General features: G+C 51.6%; 1 protein-coding gene and 1 long non-coding RNA gene across 4 annotated transcripts in view; both read left to right on the plus strand.

Annotated features, from left to right (window-relative positions):
* Positions 1-26,825, plus strand: part of CMIP (c-Maf inducing protein) — a 266,897-nt gene that overhangs the window by 98,047 nt on the left and 142,025 nt on the right. The window lies entirely within an intron of this gene.
* On the plus strand, positions 6,658-16,129 carry LOC126943994 (uncharacterized). Of its 3 annotated transcripts, none has more exons than XR_007721923.1 (2): positions 6,658-9,647; positions 9,728-16,129. It is a non-coding gene; the product is annotated as an uncharacterized LOC126943994 (long non-coding RNA). The 3 variants fall into 3 exon arrangements; XR_007721922.1 differs by having other exon boundaries at positions 9,747-16,129; XR_007721921.1 differs by having other exon boundaries at positions 9,786-16,129.

Below are 26,825 nucleotides of genomic sequence, written 5' to 3' on the forward strand. Positions count from 1 at the left end.
ATTTGTTTTGGGTGCTAAACCCGTCTGTTAGGTCTTGATGACTAAATAAACACAACTCAGTTATATACTATATATATAAGTATGTTCTTCTTGTGAAAAGCAGTGCCTTAACAGAAAAGTCTAAAGTTCCCCTTCCTCCACCACCGACCCTGTTCCTACCCCATATCCCATCCTTGTAGGGTTTTTTCCTTTATATTTTCATTCAAACAGATGGTCCTATAGAAAGTGTATGGTATAATTTTATATGAGTTTCTTTATTTAAACATAAAAGGAATCCTATCGTATAGATCTTTCTGCAGTTTACTTCTTCGCTCAGTGAGACTTTTTGGAGATGTGCACAGTGGAGCCATGTAACCTGTGCTCTAACTTTCAATGGCACAGGGCGGTGATTTCGTAGACCCAGCCATTGTAGGCACTGCAGCCCCTGATCGATGCCCGAGGCTGGGAGGATGCTCTTGGGACCCTCACACACTTCTTCCGTGAGTTGAGCTGTTTGTTCACCAAACCTGGTTATGCGGGTGAGAGGTGTTACTGGATTTACACAGTTTGCTTGAAGGTTCCGTAAACTTATGAAATACAAGCGTGAAGAGAGAATGGCTGTCTTTATGAAAGCTGAATGGAATGCTTAAGAAAGTCTCAGTGGCGTGGAGCGTCCCTGCACAACAACTGATGTTGTGGGTGAGAGAACTGTAAAAGAATGGGAAAAGGCCGTGATAATCAGACAGCCTTGAGGGGGTCTTCAGAGAAACAGAAGCTGCACCTTGTCAATCAGGCATCAGGCATGCATTTATGTGAGAACGACAGAGAGGCCTTCTGCAAAGGTAAGGCCTCATCTCTACTACAAAAGACAGAGAACAGATACACCTTCACATGCTTTCAGCAAAAACGAAATGTCTGTTTCATGTTTTAATGTTTTTCTCCTTTAATGGACTTCTTTGGGTTCACTGCTCAGTCACTGGTTCTGATAACCATAGACTGACCTCATTCTGTTCAGCTGCTACATCAAATTCCATAAAATGGTAGTGCTCCACCCTGGGTCGATGGATGTGAAGGCCCTTTCTTATTTTTCACTCTTAAACGTTAAACACAGCCCAGGAACAAGCTGTCTTACCTGAGACTCTAAGGAGATGCTGAGAGGTAGACTTGCTGGGTGTGGCATTCCAAATTTTAAAAGCAGCAGGAGTTGGTTGATTTTGAAGTTGAAGACTCCCAGGCAGGGAGCTCTGTGAAAATGGGGCTAAGTCTTTTACCTGTGAATGATAATTAAAATGGGGGCCAGCTATTAAATGCTCAGATACTCCACCAGTGCTTAGATGTATTTGTCGCGCAGGCATTTCTTGAGTCCCAGCTGTATGCTGTGTGAGGCACCGAGGGTGGGATATTTGGAGCATGGCGTACATGATCTTGAGAGGCAGGTGAAACTGACCTGTGTCTGGCAATGCGGTTGCAGGACTGTATTTTTCTGGACCTTCGTCTGAGGGTCGTATTCTTCGTCTGTGTTAGATTGGGCTGCCATAACAACATACCATAGACTGGGTGGCTTAAACCACAGATATTCATTGTTTCAGAGGCTGGGCATTCCAGATCAAGGTGCTGGCCTGGCTGGGTTCCGGTGAGGGCCCGCTTCTGGCTTGCAGACAGCCGCCTTCTCACTGTGTCCTCACATGGTAGAGAAAGAGAGCACTCTGGCCTCTCTTCTTTTAAGGACATTTATCCTGTCATGGGGGCCCCACTTTATGACCTCCTCAAACCCTAATCACCTCCCAAAGGCCCCACCTCCTCATTGTGGGCTCAGGGCTTCAACATAGGAATTTCCGGGGGACACAAACATTCGATCCATAGCACCGTCCCTAGCACAGGAAAGCAGAGAGAAGGAACGGTTTACAGTGGGGCAGTATGTAGCTTGACTTGCGGCTTCCCTCTCTGGGGGCTTGTGAATTCTGTGCCAGGCCTAGCGAGAGGCCAGTTCAGAACCAGTCCGTTCTACAGGGTACTGATTTGAGCCCTGCCTGCTGGAGCCCATGATGTGGCAAGGACCCAGGCCTGGCTGGTGGCACTGTGTGTCACTCCTTTTCTGCTGATGACTTGCTGTGTGGCCTTGAAGTTGCTTCGCTCCAGGTGAGCGCATCTGAGAGGTGGGCTGGGTCTGGCTTTGGGAATCTCAAGACTGTGTGGTTCTGAGATGGCAAAGTGACACCTGTGGCCCAGCTTCCCGGCTGGAAGCAGAACGACACCCTCTGCTGCCTTCCGCAATCACGTCCAGTGCTACACGGCAGCTGGAGAGCGCTCTTCGCTGGTCCCGTGAGGACATTCAGAAACAATCGTACCCACCCCTCTCGTGCTGCTGTTGCCAAGGCATTGCGTTGGCCGGTGTCCCCGCGTTGAAGTTCAGGGCCACCCAGGGCTCCCTGCCGCGTCCTGGGCCAGCCTGTGACCTCCCTTTTCCAGCACAGCAGTAGGACTGAGGGCGCTGAAAGGAAGGGGGTCAGGGTCGTGGGGGTAAGAGTCTGACCCTTGGAGCCAGACAGCCTGGGTTCAGTTCCTGGCTTTTGTCTATGACCTTGGGCAAGTCACGCCCCCCCGTTCCTCAGTTTCCCCACCTAGAGTTAAGGTGAGGATAAAACAGGCTGCTATCTTAGAACACTGCCTGGCTTCCGTATCAGGCACAAAGGATGGGGATTTCATTTTCTGAAACAAAGAGAAATTTTTATTTGGCTCAGGCAGTCTTTCCTTCCAAGGAAATAACTAAGTTTGAGTCATTGTTTAAAAAATCAACTTCCACTAGTCCAGCTATGACCCCCGAAGTCCCTTCCATTCCATCTTCTACTTTCTGTGTAAATAAGAGAGTTTGCTGCGCTAATTGCAGGTCTGAATCGTATTGTTGGGAAAAAGTTTATCTTACTTAGGAGAACACAGTTATTTTAAGGAGCTTTAGCACATTTTTATTGCATCCACCTGGCATGAGAAATCTCCATTGTGAGCCTCCTTGGGGTACCCACTCCCCTTAGAAAATAGTTCATCAGCCCAGAAGAGGGGAAAGGAGAGAGAGAAGGAAGGGCAAATGCTGGACATGGAGGGGTCCCCCTGCCCCAATTATTCATCATTTGTGGGGTTCCACATGCACCTCATGCACAGTGGGTGTGAACTCACGCAGACAGACTCTTAAGTCGTGTGCATGCGTCCACTGAAAAGTTCAGTGTGGGTGCTGGGCAGGGGGCTGGCTTTAGCTCTCAAATGAGACCGAGGCTGGAGAGTCGTGCAAGAGGAAGATACTCAGTTTTTTTATTGCAAAGTCTCTTTGGTGCTATGTGTGTGGCGTGAACACGTGAGGGCATTATTTTGAAAGAATTACCCATGGGACTCTCCTCATCCTCAGGGGGTAAGTGTGTGTGTGTGCATGTGTGTGTGCAGGAAACCTCTTGTTTTTAAATATTTCCTTCTCCAAACAGCCTGCCGCTGACCTTCCCAGCCTCTGTGTGGCTCTCAGGCCACCTCCTGATTGCTGTATCTTGGAGCCTAAGGACTCCCATTTCTGCTCTGGGTGCAGTGCAGGGTGCCAGGACTACCACAGGGGTGCGTGTGTGCGTGTGCCTGTGTGTGTGTATGTTTGAATATGTGTGGTGTGTGGGTATTGAGATGTGTGTATATGTTTGTGGAATGTGTGCATATGTGCATGTGTGTGTATTTGTGTATGTGTGGAGTGTTGTGTGTGTGCATATGTATGTGTGGAGAGGGTGTATGTGTGTGATGTGTGTATGCCATGTGTGTGCGTGCGTGGAGGGCTGTGCTTCCAGTCTCTGGGGTTGAGTAACTTTATGAGTGGTACTTAAAACCCTTCTGTCATCCACAGGACAAAGTTCAACCCCTCATTTTTCTGGCAGAGAAGGCTGAACTGGGGCCAGACTCAATCTTTTCATTCTCATCTCCTGCCAGTTCCTTACCAGACACTCTGTGCTCCAGCCACAAACGACCTTTTGCTGTTGCCCAAAAGAGCCCATGATCTTGTGAACTCCTAGACTCCTAGAAGATGCCAGGCCCACAGCCAGGGTTCCCCTTTTTCGCTTTCCCTGCTCAGCTCAAACGGTGCGAAACTCTCCCAGACCTGCCCTCCTCCCCGCAGGGTGCCTTAGCTTCTTCCATCCTTTGAGACAGGCTGACCACAGGTACTGTGGTGTTTGATTTAATGCGTTCGTTACCCCAGGATTTGCTGCACTACTAGAGAAGTCCTGCAGACGAACCCGTCCTTGTATCACCAGTGCCTCGCATGGTACCTGGCAGAGGGTGGGTGCTCGATGCGCCTCACAGTGAAGGAGCGGAAGCTTAGATTCTGTACTAAGATGATGCTTGTATTGTGTAGCTAAAAGGGACCGTGCAAACAACAGTGACAACATCAGTAATAACATTGTTTATTGAGCGCCTCCTGCGTGCGGAGGCTCTGTGCTCAGGACTCTATGAGTGACATTTAATCCACACAGCTCTGTGTGGCGAGCTCCAGCATCCTCCCCCATCTACAGATGGAAGCATGAGGCTGGAGAGAAGTGACTTGGTCCAGACCTCACACCACGGGGCGGACCTACGGTGCTCACGGTGAAACTAGGGCAAGTTACTACCTGACTGATCTGCTTCTGTTCTAGAATCCGAACCCTCCTCGGCATCGTTTCCAATTGATGGTGGCATTCAAGCTCCAAATGCCCAGCTTACCTGGGCTTAGAAGCCTTCCTGCCAGCCCTCCCATGGGCCCCAGGGTCTTTGCACAGGATTTCCACACACAGTACAAGTCTGAGTCTTGACTGAATGAGTGAGCACAGGATTCCCACGTGCCTGTAAGAGAATTGCTAAATTTGCTTCAAGCGGCGTCACCCCCTCACTGCAGGTAGATCTAGTGAACGCAGGGAGAATGCACTGTGACCTACATCAGAAGGAAGTGGGACGGGGCGGTGGGTGGGGGAAACGCAAATGGCGCTCACCGTGAATAGCAGTGTTGGAGAACATCACAGCCAGCAGTCGAGGATGAAAGGCATTTGATTTATAATAGACTCTCAAATTCACCCTGGTTCTTATGAGTTATCGTGTTTCCTGAAACCTCCTGGGGGCATCCTGCTGCCGGGGCCAGGAGGCAGGAATGGCAGCCCAGGGAAATGAGGAATCCTGATCCTTTTCTCTCAGTCAAGAGAAGACAGCCTTGCCCTACTTCTCCCATGGCGTCCTGGGGGAGCGGGAAGAAGGCACGGAGAAGGATACCCCGTTCGCTGGCGGCAGAAGCTCCCTCTCAATGTCAGGCAGGACAGCCAGCGTGCAGGGCGGCGGTCCCTTTAGCAAGAGGATGAACTGGGAGGGAGGTGCACTCAGGAGTCCACCCAGAGGGACTGTTTTCCTTTTCATGACGGTTTTCCTGAGGCTTGGTGGGGAAGGGGAAGAGGGTCTGAGTTGCAGGCTGTTCATTCATTCACCTATTAATTCATCTAACTTACATTTAGTGAGGGTCTCTGTCCCAGGAACCGAAGAAAGCACAGGTTACAGCAATGAGCGAGCACAGTTGTGTGTCTCCTGCCCGCAGGGAGCTGCAGCCTCGTGGAGAAGATTGAAATCAGATGATTATCGTGCGGGGCGAGAAAGGAGGGTGAGAACCAAGTGCAGTTCCCTCATCATTCAGTCATTCTCTCGCTCGGGGGCGTGGAGCACCGGATGGAGCTAGACATCGCTCTAGACCTGTGCTGGCTGGAAGAGTAGCTGCTGCCAGATGTGGCTATTTACATTCAATTAAAATTAGACCAAACCAAAAATTCAGCTCGTCGGGCGCATGGCCACACTTCCAGTGCTCTGTAGCCATGCATGGCGAGTAGCTCTTGTACTGGAGAGTGCCAATGTAGAACATTCCCAGCATCGCGAGAGCCCGCTGGATGGTGCTGGGCTGTGGAGGACCCTCCCCCGGGAGTGCACAGCCTTGCGGTATTAAAGACCGGCACATATTCTGTGACAGTACAGGGCAGTCTGGGCTGGGATGTGGGCACACAGATGTGGGATATCTGAGCCATGCCTGGGCTCCTGGAGGCAGAGAGGTTTCAATGACGTTTTAATCAAGTGAGGAGGCTCTGGGGCAGAGGAGGAGAGGGACAGCATCTCCGGTACAGGGAAGCACATGTGTCCAGTCCTGGCCTCTAGAAAGAGAGACGGAAGGGGTTCAGTGTGGCTGGGTCATAGACCATGTCATGTTTATGTGGCCGAGGGCATGGGGTGTGTGCAGCAAGGGCAACTCTGGAGGGGGACACAGACCAGGCTCCTACAGCAGGCTCTGCCACCTCTGCAGAAAGACCCCCACTCCAGGCTCCCTGCTGGCCCTTCCAGTCAGAGGGTCTTTGCAGACCATCTCTGGCTGTGGGCACGCTGAGCAGAGGGTCCCAAAGCCAGTGACAACCAAGTCAGAGGAGGGCCTGGTTTGCAGGACCAGGGCTGGACACCTTGCTCAGAGAGGTAGCTGGGCCTTGGAGACAAACTTACCGTTTCCCACAAAAGTGAGGGTTTGCAGGTGGAGGGTGGGAAGGGGGGAGGAGGGGGGAGGGGGAGGGGGAGGAGGAGGAGCAGAAGAAAGGAAGGAAGGAAGGAATCTGCTCAGAGGCCTGCGGGGTCGGAGGAGGAGGAGGAGGAGGAGAAGGAGGAGAAGAAGGAAGGAAGGAAGGAATCTGCTCAGAGGCCTGCAGGGTCCAGACTGAGTGTCCGTCAGTTCAGTGTACCCAAGAAAACGCTTTAGGCTGAATTGCACTTCCTTTTCCCTTTGGGGAAGTGCAAGATGAAGAAGACTTGGAGAGACTGGCTCGTGGCTGTGGGACAGTAAGGGGGAATTTGGCAGACACCCAAATTGGACACTGGGATCCTGGGCCTGGGACCAGCTTGTGCCCCAGGGCCAGGTGCTGTGGCAAAAAAGGAATGCCTAGGGAGCCAGGCAGGCCTCTTCAACTTGCTCTTCCTGTCACCCGAGCAACTCGCAACCTCTGATCCCAGCCTCCTCTGCAGCACGATGGCAATCATGTCATGCTGTAAAGCTGTTGGAACAATTTCCAGATCATTACAGCACTGACGTTTATCTAGGGCTTACCTTGACCCAGGCATTGCAGTATATACATCATGATTTTTCAGCCTCAGCACTGCTGACATCTAAGGATGGATCACTTTTTTTTTTTTCTTTTTTTTTGAGACAGGGTCTCCCTCTGTCCCTCAGGCTAGAGTGCAATGGCACAATCATGGCGCACTGCAGCCTCGACTTCCTGGGCTCAAGTGATTCTCCTCCCTCAGCCTCCTAAGTAGCTAGGACTATAGACACATGCCACCACTCCTGGCTAATTTTTTAAGTTTTTGTAGAGATGAGGTCTTGTTTTGTTGTCCAGGCTGTTCTCGAACTCCTGGACTGACGCGGTCCTCTTGTCTCGCCTGCCTCCCAAAGTGCTGGGATTACAGTGTGAGGCACCAGCCAGCTGGATCAGTCTTTATTGCGGGCACTGTCCTGGGCATGGTAGGGCGTTTGGCACCATCCCTGGCCTCCATTCACTAGATGCCCACAGCACCCCTCCACTCCGGCTGTGACAACCAAAAATGTCTCCAGGCCACGTGTGGTGGCATGCACCTGTAATTCCAATTCCTTGGGAGGCTGAGATGGGAGGATCACTCGAAGCTAGGAGTTTGAGGCCAGCCTCAGTAACATAGGGAGACCCTGCCTCTACAGGAAAAAAAAAAAAGCCAGGTATGGTGGCATGCGCCTGTAGTCCTAGCTACTTGGGAGGCTGAGACAGGAGGATTGCTTGAAGCCGTGAGCTCAAGGCTACAGTGAGCTATGATCATGCTGTTGCACTCCAGCCTGGGTGACAGAGTAAGATTCTGGCTCTGAAAAAAAAAAAATAAAGCAAGCTGTGTCTAGACATTGCCAAGTGCCCCCTGTTGAGACCCACTGCTTTACACGTTGACTCCTTCATTCTCATAGCAACCCATTTCACACACAAGGATTGACTTGGCACCACAGCTGAACCATTGGTGCTGAGATTTGAACCCAGGTCTGTCTGCATGGCCCTGTACTCAGCTGCTGGATCTATTTCACTGCAGGCTTAGATGGACAGGGTGTGGCCCAAAGCCAGATGTGTAGTAGATAGTCAGGAAAAGGGGCTTTTCTGATGATTTGTCACTGGCTTATTCAGTCAACAAACCAGACCCTAAGTACAGGTTGCAGGGTGAGGAGGGAGCTGCTCAACCTGCAGGAGCCTGGGTGACCAGCCTGAGGGCTGATGGAGCCATTTGTATTTCTTAGGCAATGATTAACCTGACTGAGCTGGTAAATCATTCGATAGAACCCTGCCCTGGAAAATGCCGGGCTTGCAAATGGGGGGCCGTTGGTTTCACATCTGCTGTTTCTTCACTGGACTTTGTCACCCATGAGGTCAGGAGCCAGCAGCCGAGGACCGTTGGGAAATTCTCCTTGGGCGGATAGCTGTCACTTCTCCTTGCTAGCCTTGATGTGCTGTACATGCCCCAGGAAACTGTCCCACATAGGGGATTTTCATGGCTGGGCTCTGTGTGTGGCGGGGGCAGGGGACGGGGCATATTGAAGAAGCGGCCCGAGTGAAATGCCAGTGGTCCTGAGAGGCAGGGCTGAGACCTCCTCTTTATTTATTCCTCTTTGGAAATTGCACCATTTGTGATGAAATCGCCTCTAAAGGACTGAGGCAGCAAGGACTGGCCTTTGCTAGACCTGGCAAGCTGAGAAGAGCGAGCCCAGAGCAGGGCAGGGTGCCCCCGCAGGGTACAGAGTGCTGACTGCTTCCTCTGAAGGCAACTGCACATTCTCTTCCCATGTGGTGAAACCGTGCAGATGTGTGTGTGTGTGTGCGTGCATATGCGAGTGTGTATGTTTGTACACGTGTATTTGGATGCGTGTGTGCACAGTGTACTATGTGTACATGCATGTGCATCTGCATGTGTGTGTATGTGCACACAAGGCTGTGCCGTCCAAGTGCCCGTGTGCATATTTAAATGCACTCACCCATGTGCATGGGTAAATGTGTGCACATCTACCTGGGTGTCAGAATTACTGTGCGTGTGCCTATGTGATGTGATTTCACCCCACCCCTGTGGCTGTAGGGCACCCTGCCCATGCCCCCATTAGCGTTCCCTCTCTCCTTACTGTTCCACGGTGGATAGAGAGAGATCTGAATTTAATACCCAGCTTTGCCAGTTACTCATTGCATGATCTGAGGCTGGTCATGCAAGTTCTCTGAGCCTCAGTCTTCTCATCTGTGAAATGGGAGAATAAGGAACAGCACTGGTGTGGAGTTGCAGTGAAGGTCATGGGTCATAAGTGTGTGTGTGGTTGGGGCCTGCCTTAGGTGGCAGTTGGTGAATGGCATGCCCTCCCAGCTTCGGGAAGGTCTGGGCCCTGTCCATGGAGGTGCAGGGGAGTCGCAGGGCTTTAGTTGCTTCACACCCCAGTTCCATCACACACACCCCAGTTCCATCACACACACCCCAGTTCCATCCATACACCCCAGTCCATCACACACACCCCAGTTCCATCACACACACCCCAGTTCCATCCATACACCCCAGTTCATCACACACACCCCAGTTCCATCACACACACCCCAGTTCCATCACACACACCCCCAGTCCGTCACACACACCCCAGTTCCATCACACACACCCCCAGTTCCATCACATACACCCCAGTTCCATCCATACACCCCAGTTCATCACACACACCCCAGTTCCATCACACACACCCCAGTTCCATCCATACACCCCAGTTCATCACACACACCCCAGTTCCATCACACACACCCCAGTTCCATCACACACACCCCAGTCCGTCACACACACCCCAGTTCCATCACACATACCCCAGTTCCATCACATACACCCCAGTTCCATCACACACACCCTAGTCCATCACACACACCCAGAGGGTTCTGAGTAACCACGGGCAACCAAAAGCCAGGAAAATGGGGGGTTTCCTCTGCCTCCCAACTGTTTTCTGATTAGTCACTTCTAGCTAATTAGCAAGTGACAAATGGGACAATAAAGCTCTGGAAATATCCATCGGCTTCCTGGAATCCCAGCCACAGACATGACAGATGGGACCTGGCTGAGTAGCAGAGAAACAAAAAGACATTTGGGGTCCTGAGGAAGGAAGTACAGAGGACCACGTCGGGCCGGCCGTGTCAGCATGTGGCTGTAGGTAGCTGCGGTATGTGCCTCAAAGACACACTGGGGCCATGTGCAGTATGTGGGAGCTGTGGGAACCTGCTCTGTCTTCCGTTTTCCCTCCACACTGTCTGGAAGAAGTGATTTCATCTCAGTCAGTTGGTGACTAAGGCAAACTTCCCCCATCCGAGGTGGAAATTGTCGCAGGGCCCTGGGGACATCATAGGGATCTGTGTGCAAGGTGGCCTCTGCTTCCAGAGGTGGCTGAGGCCCCTGTTGTGGACGGTTCCCCCGGATGCATGTGGGTGACAGCTCCTGCTCCCATAGACGGTTCCCCATGCATCCTCAGATGGGTGAGGCTCTGCTGCTGTGACAAAGACTCCCCGGTCCAGGGACTTGAAACAACTTTCTTCTTGCTCAGTTACCATGGACCCTGTTCCCCACCGGCAGTGTGCAGGGGGGCCCTGGCTGGTGGGGTCGTTCCACCTGGTGGCTCTGTGGCCTCCACGACAGGGGAAGGGAGGACTGGGGAGCCCAGCGCTGTCAGCTGCATCCTTTGGCTTTGGGAGGGACTTGTGTGACATCCTCTGACATTTTCCTGGCCAGGCTCAGTTGTGTAGTGGTGGCCTGGCTGCAAGGGGGCAAGCAGTTGGAATCCTCCGCATACCGGGCTGTGGAAGGAAGCCAGAGCACCGTGTTCATTGGTTGTTGTCTGCCTGTCTCTGACATCGGCTCACTCGGGCTGATAAGGGCTGGCTGGTGGTTCCCGAGGGTGTTGTGTGTGTAGTGGGGATGTTCGTTTCCTGTGGCCTCTGTGATGTGTTCCCTCAAACCCAGTGGCTGAAAACCGCACAGATCAATCATCTTACAGTCCTGGAGGTCAGAAATCCAAAACTGAGCCCCATGGGCTATGTTAGGCTGTTTTGTCCTGAGGTTCTAGGGGACAGAATCTCTTGCCTTTTTCAGCTGCTAGAAGCCACCTGCATTCCTTGGCTTCTTGGCCCCTTCCTCCATCTTCAGAGCCACCTGTGTACCATCTCCCAGTCTTTCTCTGACCCTCTGCCTTCCTCTTTCACTGGGACCACCTCGACAATCTGGGAGAATCTTCCATCTCAAGGTCCTTAATGGAACCACATCGGCAAAGTCTCTTCTGCCATGTCAGGTGGCACATTCACAGTTTCCGGGGCTCAGGGCAAAGACATAGACGTCTTTGGAGCTGCTCTTGTTCCCACCACCAGGGTCCATCCTTAGTGGGAGAAGCCAGGCTACCTGCCTCCCTCCCTCTCTCTCTTTCTCTGGTTTTGTTCCTTCATTGCTGTAGCTGGGGACAGAGTGCACAAGAGGAACGAGGGCCCTGTCCTCACGGAGCTGCCAGTCCTTTCCAAGGGGAAGACTGACCTTCAGCAGAGACTTCCAGCACAGGGGGGTTGGGAGTCCCCTCCCTGGGGGACAGGAAAGTCTCCTCTAAAGATGTGACTTGTCAGCTGCTGCCTGGGGAATGAGGAGGAGTTAGGGAGGTGAGGTGGCGATAAATGTGAAGACCAGTTGCTCGGCCGCGTGGGTCCCAGCACCCAGGGCCTGAGTCTCCACTTGTTTCAGCCCCACTGTTTCTCAGTCTTCCCTCGTTTTCTTCCACCCTGACTGTGGCCTGCTCCGTTTCCCTGATCGCTCATCTCCATTCCTACTCACTACTTTTCTGGAAGATAGAGGGGCTGGCTTCCTCCATTCTGGCCTGGGCACTGGAGCGGGCCGTGCCCCCAGGAGGCAGGCTGGACCTGGCTGCAGGGATGTGGGAAATAGCACGCAGGACCGTATTTGCAAAAGCAACAAAGTTGAAAGCAGGACTGGGCAGGCTGGGTCGCTGTTTGCACTGGGGGAAGCGCTGGCCTCAGAGGTGCCTTCCTCCTCTCAGGCCAGAAAGGGTGATTGTTTCAGAGTTGTCTGATGAAGAGCATATATTCCAAACAGACCCCACTGCCTGTCCCGGTGCCAGCTTCAAACAGGGGAGGCAACTGTGGCACCCTGTGGCTCCCTTCACCCAGCAGTGGGGAGAGTGCTCAGGCCAAGGGGAGAGAGAGAGAGACCTCTAACACAGCCTGGAGAGGAAGGCTGGGTGCGCTCCGCCAGCTTCACACACACCTCCCTTGGCCAGATGCCATTTGTGTTTTCTCTTTCCCGTGCCCTCGCCCCTTGCCAAAAGCTATAGGCAGCGTGTCCAAGATTCCTCTATGGGGTGGGAAAAAATCAAAGAAGGAGGCATGAGCTTCTAATTAGCAACGATAGACAAATTGCTGGCAGAGGGACCACCCTCAGCTTTGTGTGCAGACACATGGCCCCCCCTCCCCCGGCCCTTTTATATCACGTGCCCACATTCTTTGGTGGTCTAGCACCCTCCTAGGCGCTGGAGCCACCATGCAAGCATTTCCAGTGGGCTGCTAACAGAAAAGTAATTTTCCACATCAGAATCAAATCCTCAACAGGAAGGCGAGGCTGCCCTATGGTGGGCGGGATGTGGCCCTCTGTTTTCCATTTAAGGCATTTAGCACAACAATAATTATTAAATAATCATTAAGTTAATTGTCTTCCTTGCCAAACTCATCGAGGGCGGAGACCCAGTAACACAATCAGTGCCTAATAAATGTATGTTGAGGGGAGTCTACCTTTCCGTGAGAACTGAGTTTTATCTCTGAAATAACAAATGCCGGATGTGCAGTTAGCACTCAGAGCAAATACTCTCCTCTTCAAAAGGCATTTTTACCTATTATTCTCTATCTGAGCTCGTTTAATGCAAGGAGAAGTGAAGGAGCAGAAAGATTGAGAGAAACATCCTGCTTCAGAGAGCTGGGCAGGAGACTCCTGTAGCATCCGTTCTACCACTTCTCAGAACTGTGCCCTGGCAGACATCAGTAATCAATCACCACTCTTTCATGTTGAGCCCAGAGGCAGCTGCAGAACCGTTTACAACACACCTCCAGGAGGCCACTACCAGGTGCTTGAGAAGTTTGCAGAATCCCAGACTGGCAAATATGGGTGTATAATTGAATTCATGTTTACCTCCAGATTTCTACTTTCTGGCTCAGAGCTGTCATTTCACTCTCTCATTTTCTTCATTCACCGTCAGCAGGTGCCTTTCTTCCTGCAGCCACTTCTCTGGCTGTGTGACCCTGGGCAGGCAACTTTATTCTTCTCTGGGCCTCGGTTCTTTGTAGAATGGAGATAATCGTTATATCTGGTAAGACTGTGGGGCCCAGTGAAAGCATAGAGTGCTCAGCATAGTGTCAGCTAGAAACTAACAGGCCCTGAAGAGGTGATGGCAACTTTAAAATATATTTGTTTTCACTTAAATCTTTAGCAAATTGAAGCCCTGGCAGCAGGTGTCATTGGGCTGGAAGCTCCCAGGGATGCCTCCCAGAAGCAGGGGTTTTCCCCTGGTGATCCTGTCTCAACTCACCCCTACAGTGGGAGGGGCACCCCCTGTCACTGTGGTGCCTCACCTGTGCCTTCAGTCTTCCCAGCCACAGGGAACTGCCCCACACACGCACGGCCTCATCTCAGGTCTGCAGAATCCAACAAAAAGCAGGAGGGCAAATAAAGCCTGTCATCTCCTCTCTTGTGGAAATCCACAAGCAGCATTCCCGATGTTGTCATTGTTATAATAAGCAGCAGGCCTCATCGAGGGAGGAGAAACGTGATGGTGTGGTGCTGAGATAGATACCTCCAGTTCCTTTTCCCCTGAGTGGGTCACCATAGATCTGGGGAAATCAAGAACCCCCCAGACTGTGGGAGTCCCCAAGTGACATCAGGTGCAGCAGAAAGCAGGAGAGGAATCAGGACCCATGGGCAAAACAGACAAAAGAATTCATGCTGTCACCGGGGGATGGGGACAATGAAAGTACACCTGCCCAGGTAACACCCTGCAGGATGCACACAGACCCAGTATGCGCCACAAAAGGGCCCAAGGCGTCATTCCCAGCTCAGCACACACTCTGTCCGCTCCCCGTCCAAGAGGGCCTTGCCATTTGGGCATTTGGGGCCAGACAGATCAGAGAGGACCCCATTTCCCTAGGCGGCCTGGCAGTGATGTGACCAAGTCTCTGAAGCCACCATCTTCATGGGTCCCCAGCAGGGTATACTCTGCTCCCCAAAGCTAAATCAGAAAGGAGAAACGTCCCCACCTGAGCCTGGGGGGATCTCCAGTGTAGGTGAAGCGTCTCCAGGCCGGTTATTACCATTGGAGTGTGTCTGGTCTGCCCTGACTGGGGGAGACTGATTCCTGCCAAGTGATTCTTCTCCCTGAACGTCGGTGTCCTCATCTCTAAAATGGATCAGTAATAATACCCACCCCTGGGAGAGCTGTGAGGGTGACAGCTAGGAGGTATACAGGAAGTGGTATACCTTGGTATACAGGAAGTGCCCAGTTAATAGGAACTCCTTTGTGACTGTTACTCACTTTTCTTAGAATATGAGTCCAGTCCTAGCCAAACAGAATCACCGTCTTCTCTGTCTGAAGCCATTTTTTCCCTGAAGAATGCAGACCCAGCGATGAGCTGTTTGTTCTCTCAGAGTTTCTGAGTCCTGGGAACAGAGGCCAGAGATCTCAGGAGTAGAACAGTCCACTTACCTGGCTGCAGGTCACCTCATTTTGCTGCTACGGAACCTGTTCTAGCCCTGGTGGGTTGGAAGGCAGATGTTGAACTGGTTATTATGGGGGAATGCCTTCTGCTGCAGAAGGAGGTGGGGGCGGGCGCCTGAGTTGCCTCCACCTTTTGGCTACTTAGAGTAATGCTTCTCTGAACACGGGTGCGCTGGTGTCCGTTTTAAAAGTCCCTGTTTTTAATTCTTCTGCGTATATAGCTAGGAGTAAGACTGATGGATCATGTAGTAACTCGGCTGCACCTTTTTATATTCGCGCCAACAATGCATGAAGGTTCTGATTTCTCCACGTTGTGCCAGCACTTACTATTGTCCATTGTTTTGTTAGTGGCCATCCTAATGGGCGTGAGGCAGTATCTCTAGAGACAGAAAATAGAATCATGGTAACACAGGTAGAAGGAAGGGGAGCCGGGAGTTGGTGTTCGACGGGGACAGAGTTTGAGTTTGGGAAGATGAGAAAACTTCGGAGGCGGACAGTGGCGATGGCTGCACAGCAGTGTGGATGGACCAAATGCCGCTGACCTGTACTCTTACAAATGGTTACAATGGCTAAATTGGACATCACTTATACACACAATTGTACATCATGTGTACACACACAAAAGCAGGTGCCACATAGGAGACGCCCAGTTTAAGGGACGTTCTGTACAGTGCCTGAGCGGCGCTCCTGAAAACTGTGCAGGTCCTCAAGGCTGAGGAAAGCGTAAACTGTCCCAGACCAGGGAGGCCAAGGAGACGCGATGACTCAATGTCATGTGGTGCCCTGGATGGGATCCAGGGATGGGAAAAGGACGCTTGGGAAAAACTGGTGAAGTTCACATCAAGGGTCCAGGTTAGTTCAGCATCAGAGACCAATGTTGGTTTCTTGGTTGTGACGAAAATGTTCCATGGTCTGAAAGGTGTCAACACCAAAGGAAGCTGGGTGAGAGGGCTACCAGAATCCTCTCTACGGCCTTTTCAGCTTTTCGGTAAATCCAAAAGTACTTTCAAATGAGAAGTTTAATTTAAAAATGAGAAGCCACCTCCCCCACGAGATCATGAAGCTCCATGAAGGCCAAGGCCACGTCAATGCCAAATGCATGTTGGTTGAATTCACTGATGTTGAATTCACTCACATTGGTTGAATTCACTCCTTACTGTGTACTTACCATCTTGTTGGCAGCATTTTCGTTCTTTTTTTCTAATTGACAAATAATAGTTGTATGTATTACATATTTATAGAGTACAATGTGATGTTTTAATATATGTTTATAATGTGGAATAATTGATTAAATCACGCTAACAAATCCAAAAATAAAATAAAAATAAATAAAAATGGGAGGATTAGGCAACACAGTGAGACCTCGTTTCTGCAAAAAAATTTTTAATTAGCCAGGCATGGTAGTGTCCATCTGTGGTCCCAGCTACTCAGGAGGCCAAGGCGGGAGGATCGCCTGGTTCAAGGCTACAGTGAGCTATGATGGTGCTACTGCACTCCAGCCTGAATGACAGACCAAGAACCTGTCTCAAAAAACAAGAAAATCGTGGTGAAATACACATAACATCAAATTCACCAAATCGGAAGTGTTTTTAACATACAGTTCTGTGGCATTAAGTAGATTCCCATTGTGCAACCATCACTACCCTCCATCTCCAGAACTCTTTTCATCTTACCAAACAGAGACTCTGTCCCCGTTCAACACTGACTCCCCATTCCCTCTCCCCGAATCCCTGACACCTACCATTCTACTCTCTGTCTGTATGAATTTGACTGCTCTAAGTACTTCATGCAAATGCAGTCACACAATATTTATCCTTTGTGGTTGGCTTATTTCACTAGACATCATGTCCTTAAGATTCTTTCATATTGTAGCATGTGTCAGAATTTCTTTCTCTTTTATGGCTGATATTCCATTGTCTGTGTATGCTGCACTGTGCTTCTCCATCTGTCCGTCCATCAGCGGACACGAGGTTTCTTCCACCTCTCGGCCGTTAGAGATAGTGCTGCAGTGAACGTAGGTTTACAGATACCACACCCAGACCATGCTTCCAAATCTTTTGGGTCTGTACCTGGTTTGGATGGAATGGCTGGATGATACAGCTCTTCTCTTGTTAAGTTTTTGAGGACCTGCCAGATTATTTTCCATAGTGGCTGCCACATTTTACATTTCCACTAACAGCAGTTAGGGACCAGGGATGCTGCTCAATGCCCTGCACACACACAGGACAGCCCCCACTGCAAAGATGACCCAGCCCCATTTGTCAACAGTGCCGAGGTGGAGACAGCCTGGGTTGGAGTGAGCGAGGGGCAGAAGGAAAGACAGGAGGCGTGGGGAGGAGGCAGGCCAGCCAGGCAGGCAGCTGGGAAAATTGTCCTGAGCACGTCTTGGAATGAGCACAGCCGAGGCACCTGTGAGTATTTGCTGCTTGGCACCCCAGGAAGCCTTTCTTGGATTGTCTCATTTCAGCCCCCAATGCCAGGAGCTTGGCAGAAAGTGTGTTGAGAGTGGCTGCGCACAGTAGGTCCGCTGTTCCTCCCGCCTGCAGGCATCCTGACTCTGTTCCCTTCAGCGTCACCTCCCCCACCCCGCCATCAGGTACTTTGTCCTTTGAAAGCGAGGTGCAAACACTGGCAGGCGAGCCCAGCAGATAAGATGTCTGAGTAAACACACAGCCCTCTCCTTGTGGGATCCGCATTACCCCGTGTTTGTGAATGATCGGGGGTTACCTGGCAACCAGGCCTGGGCGCCCCTCCTGCCGCCCAAAGCCACCAGGACTTCCTTCTTCTGTGTGCAGCTTCCAGCTTCTTGCCCTCCACAGGCAGGGCGTGCTGGGCAGAGGAAGAGGGTGGTGCTCTTTTGTTTTTATTTAAAAGGGAACACCAAGCCTGGCTGAGCAAACCAGACAGTTTGACATCAGACCCCGAACATGGCCTAGGTGGGCTTGGGGTAGGAGTGATGGTGAAAATGTATTATTACAGCAGCAACAGTGGTCACTTATTTCACGCTGGGCCAGCCTGGTGGTTCTTTTGTTGCTCTTCATTGAAAGCCTGTTGTGTTTCTCAAGCTGTTCTAGGTGCAGGAGATAGAGCAACGAACACAGTAGTTAAATCTGTTTTCATATTCCTAAGTTCAGGTAAGGGGAGAGAAGAGAAACATGGAAACAACAGCCATGCACTGCATAGTGACGTGGTCAGTGTGTGATAGTGGTCCCGTAAGATCATAATGGAGCTGAGAAATTCCTGTCACCTGCTGATGCCATAGCCGTAGAGATGTCATGGTGCAACGCATTGCTCGGGTGTTGGTGGTGGTGCTGGTGTAAACCTGTCGCACTGCCAGTTGTGCAAAAGCACAGCACCTACAGTAGCACAGTGCATAAGACTTGATAGTAAACAACTAAGTTACTGGCTTGTGCATTCGCTATACTGTACATTTTATTGTTATTTTGTGGTGTACTCCTTCCACGTATTAAAAAAGAGCCTCAGGCAAGTCTTTCAGGTGGTATACAGAGAAAGGCATTGTGGGGCCGGGCGTGGTAGCTCATGCCTGTAATCCCAGCACTTTGGGAGGCTGAGGTAGGTAGATCATCTGAGGTCAGGAGTTTGAGACCAGCCCGGCCAACATGGTGAAACACCGTCTCTACCAAAAATACAAAAATTAGCTGAGCATAGTGGTGTGCACCTGTAATCCCAGCTACTCAGGAGCCTGAGGCAGGAGAATTACTTAAACCAGGGAGGCAGAGGTTGCAGTGGCCACGACCACGCCACTGCACTCCAGCCTGGGCGACAGAGCGAGACTCTGTCTTAAAAAAAGAAAAATAGTTATTTACAAATGTAGCGTAGCCTAAGTGTACAGTGTTTACGAAGTCTACAGTAGTGTAAGGTAATGTCTCAGGCCATCACATTCACTCACTCACCCAGCCACCCAGAACAGCTTCCAGTCCCGTAGGCTCCGTTCATGGTAAATGCTCTATACGAGTAAACCATTTTTATCATTTATGCCGTATTTTCACTGTACCTCTTCTGTGTTTAAATATGTTTAGATACACAAATACCACTGTGCTACAGCTGCCTGCAGTATTCAGGACAGTAACATTCTGTACAGGTTTGTAGCCCAGCCATAGGTGTGTAGTAGGCTATATACCATGTAGGTTTGTGTAAATACACTCTATGATGTTTACACAATGGCATAATCTCTGAAAACGCATTTCTCAGAACCTATCCCCATTGTTAAGTAATGCATGACTATTTTTTCTCTTTGGAGACAGTCTCACTCCGTCACCCAGGCTAGAGTGCAGTGGCGCAATCTCGCTTCACTGCAATCTTCGCCTTCTGGGTTCAAGCAATTCTCATGCCTTAGCCTCCTAAGTAGCTGGGATTACAGGCACATGCCACCACGCCTGGCTAATTTTTGTAGAGACAGGGTTTCACCGTGTTGACCAGGCTGATCTCGAACTCCTGACCTCAAATGATTCACCCGCCTTGGCTCCCAAAGTGCTGGGATTGCAGGCGTGAGTCACTGTGCCTGGCCGTGACTATAGATCACTTAATATTTTAGGTGATCGTCGGTGCTTTAGAGAAATAAGGCAGGGGGACCTCAGGTGCACAGGACTTAGGGTGTCCTTTCCTGGGTTCAGGGACAACATTGAACAGAGCTGTGAGTTAAGGGACCCAGCTCTGCAGACATTTAGCAGATGTGTGGTGGAGGGAAGGGTGGAGTGGGAGTAGGCAGAGTATGTGCAGAGGGCCCTGAAGTAGGAGTGGGGCTTGTCGGGTTTAGGAACTTCAAGGAAGCCAGTGGGGGCTACTACAGAGTGAGGGAAAGAGGGTGGCAGGAGCTGGGGTATGAGAGGTAGAGCCAGCAATTACAGAGGGCCTCGCAGACAATTGCCCCGGCCTTGAGTTTTCTTCGGATTGAGGAGAGCTTTGGAGGGTTTGGAGCAGACAGAGGATAAAATCTGACTCTGGCTTTAAAAAGCATCCCTCAGCCGCTGTATGGACAGTATTCTAAACCTCCAGTCTAGTAGCCACTGGGCGTGTGTAGCCATTGGAATTTAAATTAATTGAAGCAATAAAGTTGAAAATTCAGTTCCTCAGTTTCAGTAGGTACATTTCGGGTGCTCAGTACCCAGCCCGGATACAGAACGTTTCCACCATCCCAGTCTTCTTCCTAGATGGTGCGGTCTAAATCCAGGCAAGTGTGGGAGCTGGGGTGCCTGCTGGGGGCTGTTGTAGTAATCCAGGTGAGAGAGGAGGCTGATAAATACCTTGGGCAGAGGACGTGACAGTGGTCAGACTCAGGACCTATCTGCTGGTAAAGAGGGCAGGACACATTCGTGGGTTAGACGTAAATGTGTGAGGGAGGGAAGCTGAGGGTTCCGTGGTTGTTGGACAGAGCCATTGGAAGGCCAGAAAGGTCATTTATGAGATGAGGATGCAGCCGACAGTTCTAAGTTACATTGAGTGAGCTGTGGTCTGTGCCAAGTACCGAGCCAAACTTGGATCTCCTGGGACCCTTGGCCCCCATTGTGCAGCAGAGCACACTGAGCCTCCACAGAGGGCCATCCCTGCCCGGGCTTACCCCACTCACGGTCTAAGCAGCCAGGATTCAAATCCGGGTCTTCTTAGTCCTGACAAGAGGGCCCTGTTCACAAGGAATGCCTCATCAGCATTCTCTCATCCCAGAAACCACTGGCAAGGTGCTGTATCCTTCTGCCCTCAAGCAAATCCGTTTGAGGCTAACTTGTAGTGCTGACAGTGTTGGCAGGCACCCAGCTGCAGGCCTCTTGGACCAGGGTGATGATCCCAGGGCTGGAGCCTGTGAGAGTAGGACATGTGGCAAAGCATGGCTGCCAGGGTGTCCTTTCCCTTCCTTCCTAGCCATGTCTGCCCCCATGCCCGGCGGATGGCCCCAGATGGGTGCATTGCACATTTCTTCTGGTGACCTTCTCTACGCCATGCTGGGTGGTTCATTCATCTGTCTAGTGCTGACTCTGTGCCAGCATCGAAGGGCTCCAAGTTCTTACCAAATACCCATCCAGTGAGGGATGTGAATATTTTCCTTCTTTTTTCAAATGTGGAAACTGAAGCTCAGAAGGGTACAGTCACTTGCTCAAAGTCACACAGCAGCCAAGTAGGAGAGGCAGGATTTGAACTCAGGGCTGTTGGAATCCAAAGCCCTTGCCCTCGTCTGCTGGTATCTGCCGTCTCCTGGAGCTGAGTAGGATGCAGAACTGGTGAGCAGAGCTTTCTGCCGAGGGTTACGCAGTTTTGATTTTAGACCTCATCATGGTGTGGGGTCTAGTGGGCTGGAGTCTCATGTGCCCTGGCAAGGCGCTGACCTGCCCAAAGGAAAAACCGTCTTGTTTTGCACAGAGCCTCCCCTAGCTAGCTGGCCATGGCTCCCATCATCTGCCAAGAGGGGGCGTTGTCTTCCAGTTCCTGAAAAGGTGTCTACAGGCGAACTACAACCTGGCTGGCACCTGGTGGCAGACACAGAGGAACAACGAGAATACAGCAAAGCCTCAAGCTTGCCTTGAGAGGGTCATCTTGGCTTAGGGCTTGGCGCTCATACCTTGGAGCCAGAAGTCCTGAGTTCAAATCCCAGCTCTGCCTCTTTCTGCTTTGTGGACTCCAGGCAAGTCACAAACTCTGCCAGCTGCTGCGGTTTCCTTCTTGGTAAAATGGGAGTGATGATAATAGCAACACTTCTTTCCATCCAAGGTGTAGTCTACGGACCAGCAGCGTCGGCCTCACCTGGGAGCTTGTTAGAGATGTAGCATCTTGGGCCACACCGACACGTACCGCATTATAGTCTGCATGTTCACAAAACCCCCAGGCAATATATGTGCACATTAAGCTGAGGCACTGGTGTGGACTGAGCAAGGTGGTTCGGGTTCCATATTGAGCATGATGCTCTTGCATGGCAATCGGTACACTTCTTGGTTGGCATGTTCTCTTATTATCATGAGCTGTGCAATCTTGGGCCGTCTCTCCTAGACTCTTAGCTTTTATTATGGGGCTTCATGGTGCAGAGGTGCCCTGGAAAACAGATCGATATCTAGAAAGGCTTCTGCCTTTTAGCCCTGATTGTGCTGAGGGAGGGTCAGCACTATCAGGGCCATTAATGGCGCCTTGGAAGAGCCAGCCTTCCCTCGCAGACCACAGGCTGAAGAGCCAACCCCATGCTGCAGCCTAGCTGTCTCCAACAGCTGGTGCCTGGGTCTGGCCTTCAGGGCCCGTCTTCCTGGAGTGGAAAGAGCTGCACAGCCTGAGCCCAGGGCCAGTAGGCCAGCCATTCGCCCATTTCGTCCTCTCCTTCTACCTAGCAGTTTTAGGACAGATCGATATATATGGTCTGGAAAAGCCACTGGGGCGGGTAGGAGAGAAGCAGATGGTGACATCACAGTGGAGCCCAGATTTTAGTTGGTCAGATACACCTGCCAGGGGAGAAAAGTGCGCAGCCCTCTCACCCAGGCAAGGAAGCTGGGCACCCGGGGGTGGGGTGCTGAGAATAGACATTTTTGCACTGGGGCCTTCTTCCATATCACCCCTACTTCCAACCCCACTTAAGGTGCCTTTCTTGGGGAAGTCTCTGATGTCTAAGATGTGCTCACGATGACCTCCAGAGACTTGATTTAAAAGTACATATGTGTCTTTACGAGTGTGTGTTACACATTTAATGCTCTCAGAGCAGAAATAAAACCACATAGCTATTAGAGAGGAATCTAGTCTTCCATGTAATGTGCCTCTGAGCTCCTCCCTGGAATCCCCTAGGGTTGATGTGGGGGGAAGAGGGAAAATATGAGAATGAGAAGAAGCAAAGCTGGCCTGTGCCAGCAGCCAGGAGCCAGGAGTTCTCAAGCTCGAGGCTGCGCCTCAGTGCCAGGGAGCCTGTTCCAGGAGTGTGCTCTTGAGACAGTGGGGCAGTGGGTCAGGCTGCTCTAAATTTTAAACAAGCAAACCTGGGTGATTCTGATGCTGATGACCCTGCAGACTGCACGTTTAGAAATTGGGGACTAGAGGGAGATGCAAGTCGGGCACAGAATAGGTGTTTGATGAATATTTGATGAGTGGAGGCATGTATGTGGGATTGAATAAAACATGCGCAGGCTAATGGACGAGCATACAGCGAATGAATTCACAAAGGAGAACATGCGGGGAAGAAGGCATCCTCGAAATGAGTGCGTGTGTGCCCAGGTGATTGTATGCAGGTGGGAGGCATGAACCTACGGGGGGGTGGGCATTGCAGGGCAGGACGGGATGGAGCAGGGGTCTCCAGAGGGGGTTTCATGAAGAGTTAGTGCTCGGGGGTGCCTGGTGAAGGACTAAGACCCTTCAAGAGGGGGCTTAAGACATTTTAGCTGATGGCAGGATCAGTTTAGGGACTGGGGGAATGGCATGGTAACCATGGCATTACAGAAAGCCCTCCTTCGGCCAAGGGATGCCCCAACCCCAAGGACAGGGCAGTACGTGAGCTTCAGCCCAAGATCTGGGCCCAGATGGATAGGAGGCATGTACCATGGCCCACCTTCCAAAGGAAGATTTGCCCCACTGGGTGGCAGTGGGCTTTCTCCAAGAAGCGGAGCCTTTCTCCCTGTTCCAGGTGCAGGTCCCAGCGGCCCAACTCTAGGGGTTGTAGGCAAGCAGGTGGGCAGGGGCCAGAGCCCGCGACACCTTCATCCCTGCTCCTCTCTGCACTCCTGCGTCCTTCTCCTGCTCCTCTCCTCCCCTCCTGCTAACATGGGGCCGCCAGCTTCCCCTGGCGCAGACTTTGCAGCTCAGCATTGCCACGGAGACCATCTGCCCTTCTCACTCCAGTCTTCACATCCCTCAGAAGGAACCCCACATTGGTGGGCTCAGGCCGATGCTGACTTCTGGACATATCAACTGTGGCTGCCAGGTGGGCTCATGGTACACACATGGCAGCCTCCTGTGGTGACTGTGGCATCTTTATGGCAGCGGGGCAGGGGAGATTCAGAGGGGCAGGGAGTGACACAAAGACAGCGGCTGTCTGCCACCTGCCCCCCACCCAGGAGAGGTTTGACTCATTCGTGCTGTCATTCAACACACACTGATTGGCTTTCCTATCTGCTTCCTTCTGGGGCACAGCGCCGCCTCCTTTGGGACGTGCCAACCCTCACCCAGCTTTTCCCAGCCCTGTGTCAGACTGGCACTTGGGGAGCGGGCACAAATGTCACGGGGGGACATGCCCCTGTGCCCTCCTTCAGCTTTCAGGACCAGAGCCAGAGAGTCTTCCAAACACTCATAACTAGCCCAGAGACTCCAGGCGAGAGACTTGGGAGGCCGGGGCAAATAGTTGGTTCTTTGAGGCTGAAATTGGGCAGCGGCGGACCTGGGAGACGTTGACTATCGTGTGTTTGGACAAGCGAGGCTTCTGCCACTCCGTCTCGGACAGTCCGGGAGAGACAAAGGTGCTTCAGATTGGAGGCTGCCCTCTCCTCAAGAAGGAGGGCGCGCCGGTGTGGCTGGATGAGTTGGCTTCCAGATAAAATTATGTGCTTGGGGTTTAGGTGGACTTAGGCCTTATTCATGCTTCTGTGTTTGCTCAGCCTACCAGGCCCCGTACCTGGTCTCCCAGCCTCCTGGGAACACATCGGGTTCCTTGCTGTTCTTTCAGACAGTGAAGGAGCATTCCTCCCTCACACTCTTCCTGTCTGCTCTTTCTCAGGCAGGTCCTGCTCATGGTACCCACCCGTGCCAGACTGGGTGAGGAGGTCATGGAGCTGGAGCCACGTACAACGGGTTTTGGTACCATAGCTTTGCTGTGTGACTCTGGGTACATTACTAGATCTCTCGGTTTTTTCTTATACAAGGAGGCCTTCCTAGATTGCCTGCCTACCAGGTCTTGGCAGGGGTCTAATGCATTCATTCCTGCTTCTCCTAGACCCAGTGATTCTAATCCCAGTTCTGTTCCCAATAGAATTGAGTGCTTCTGTCTACCAACAGACATAAACAGGAATGTTCAGAGCAGCCTTAGTCATAGTAGCCTCCAAATAGAAACAACCCAAGTATCCATCAACGGTGGAACAGATAAACAAATTGTGGCCTAGTTATACAATGGAGTAATACACAACAATGAAAAATAAACACCATGGAGAATCTCACAGACATTATGTTGAGCAAAAGAAAAGAAAAGGAGTACATAGTGTATTATTCCAGTTATCTGAAGTTCAAGGTCAGGCAAAACTACCCGGTAGTGATAGAGGTTGGAATGATGGTTAGTTACTTCTTGAGGGAATTGCCAAGAAGGGACATGAGGGAGCCTTCTAGGGTGCTGGGTGGTGGGGAGCCTTCTAGGGTGCTGGGTGGTGGTCACATGAGTATGTGCATTTATCAGGCTATATGCTTGCCATCAGTATGTATGAGCGACTTCTCGTACCTCCTGCACCCAGAGACAAGCATCCTTCAGCCATTCAGGTTCTGTGGATGCTCACTGGGTCTTCAGAGCCATGTGCCAGGCTGGGAGGAATCCCCCTGTCGAAGTCCAAGGCTTTGCCGCCTAGCGGAAACCCCGCACCACAGGAGCTTGTGCTGCACTCAGGGCAGCTGCAGACTTCCTTGCAGGGACTTGCTTGTCCTAGAGGCATGTCATGCAGTGAGACACGACTGCTACAGGGCAGAATCCACTTCTTTCCGTTCTTGGATGTGGCATCCGTGGCAGGTGTAGGGGGTGGCCTGGCCATATCCTTACCTTCCCCAGTCCCAGGAGCTCTGAGTCAGGCAGTATTTGGGCCTCAGGAAAGCAGTGTGGCACGGAGGGAGGCAGACTCACTTTGGAAATCCCCTCGCTGCACAACTTTGGGCAAGGGATGCCACGTCTCTGGGCCTCAGTTTCCACTTCACACCTTCAGGGGTGGTGTGAGGATCGCCCAAGAGACCACATGGGAAGTGTCAGCCCCTTGCTCTGCTAGGAGCTAGGCTGAAATTCCCTTTTCCTCTCGCTGTGTGCCATGCTGCCCTCCTGCTCTGCTTCTCCACGCGCCGCCCCTCCCCTGCTGTGTCGTTTCCACAGAACCGATCACCTTCTAAAGGGCATTCACCTTATTTCGTCACCGCTTCTTATCAGCTCCCCGAAGCGCAGAGGTTCTGTTTATTTTGTTCACTGCTGTGTATCTCCAGCCCTGGGCACATAGTAGGTGCTTGATAAACAGTTGTTGACTTGACTTGGCCTTGACTTGTTAGCAGCTGGTAGAAGCTTCCCCTAATGTTTCATTCTCCAGGCTTTCTTTTGAGTGAAGTTGAAGCCAGAAAGCCTCAGTATCCTCTTCCAGGGATGCCGGGAGCTGTACGCTGGATGACTGTGAGCTGTTCGGTGTGTGATGTTTTTGTTTTTTGTTTTTTTTGAAGCTGGAAGAAACTATACAGAAAAGAGGCCCATTTTGCAGATAAGGAGACCAAGGTCCAGAGGGACCAGAGCCTTGCCTTATAGGGCACCTTTGATGGGAGAATCCCCAGACTTGATGTTGAGGTCCTTTGGTTTGTCTTTCTGCCTTTTCCTTGCAACTCCAGTGGGAGAGGGACCCTCTGGCCTCACCCTGAGCTCTGACCTCAGTGTGGTCAGTAGAGTCTGCCTTTCCCTCTAACTTTCACCTCTTTCTCCCCACTGCCTACATGCCTGCCCTCTGCCCACTGAAAGTGGGGCCATCAGAAGGGAGCTGTGCCCCCAACCCCCATGTGAGGGACAGCTCAGCAGAAGCCCCATAGTCCATGGGCCGTGTGTCTCCCATCTCCGTGCGGCTGGGGCCCAGGGCAAGGGCACCGTGCCTCGGTAGTGAGTCACTCTCTCTCTGTGCCAGGCAGGAGCTCCAGGGACTGGGGGTGACCCTAGAGTGAAGGCCTGATGGGGAGGAGGACCCGGCATGACAGCCGTTGGCTTGCTGGGGGAGGAGAGCGGAAACTTTTACATTTGTTTCTTGCTTTCAGCCCGATGTGTAGGAATCAACCTAACAGATCAGCAGGAGCCTCAAACCTTGGCTCATTCTCTTTGAGA

The sequence above is a fragment of the Macaca thibetana genome, chromosome 20 (genome assembly GCF_024542745.1).
Source record: "Macaca thibetana thibetana isolate TM-01 chromosome 20, ASM2454274v1, whole genome shotgun sequence".
In the NCBI taxonomy this organism is placed as follows: Eukaryota; Metazoa; Chordata; class Mammalia; order Primates; family Cercopithecidae; genus Macaca; species Macaca thibetana.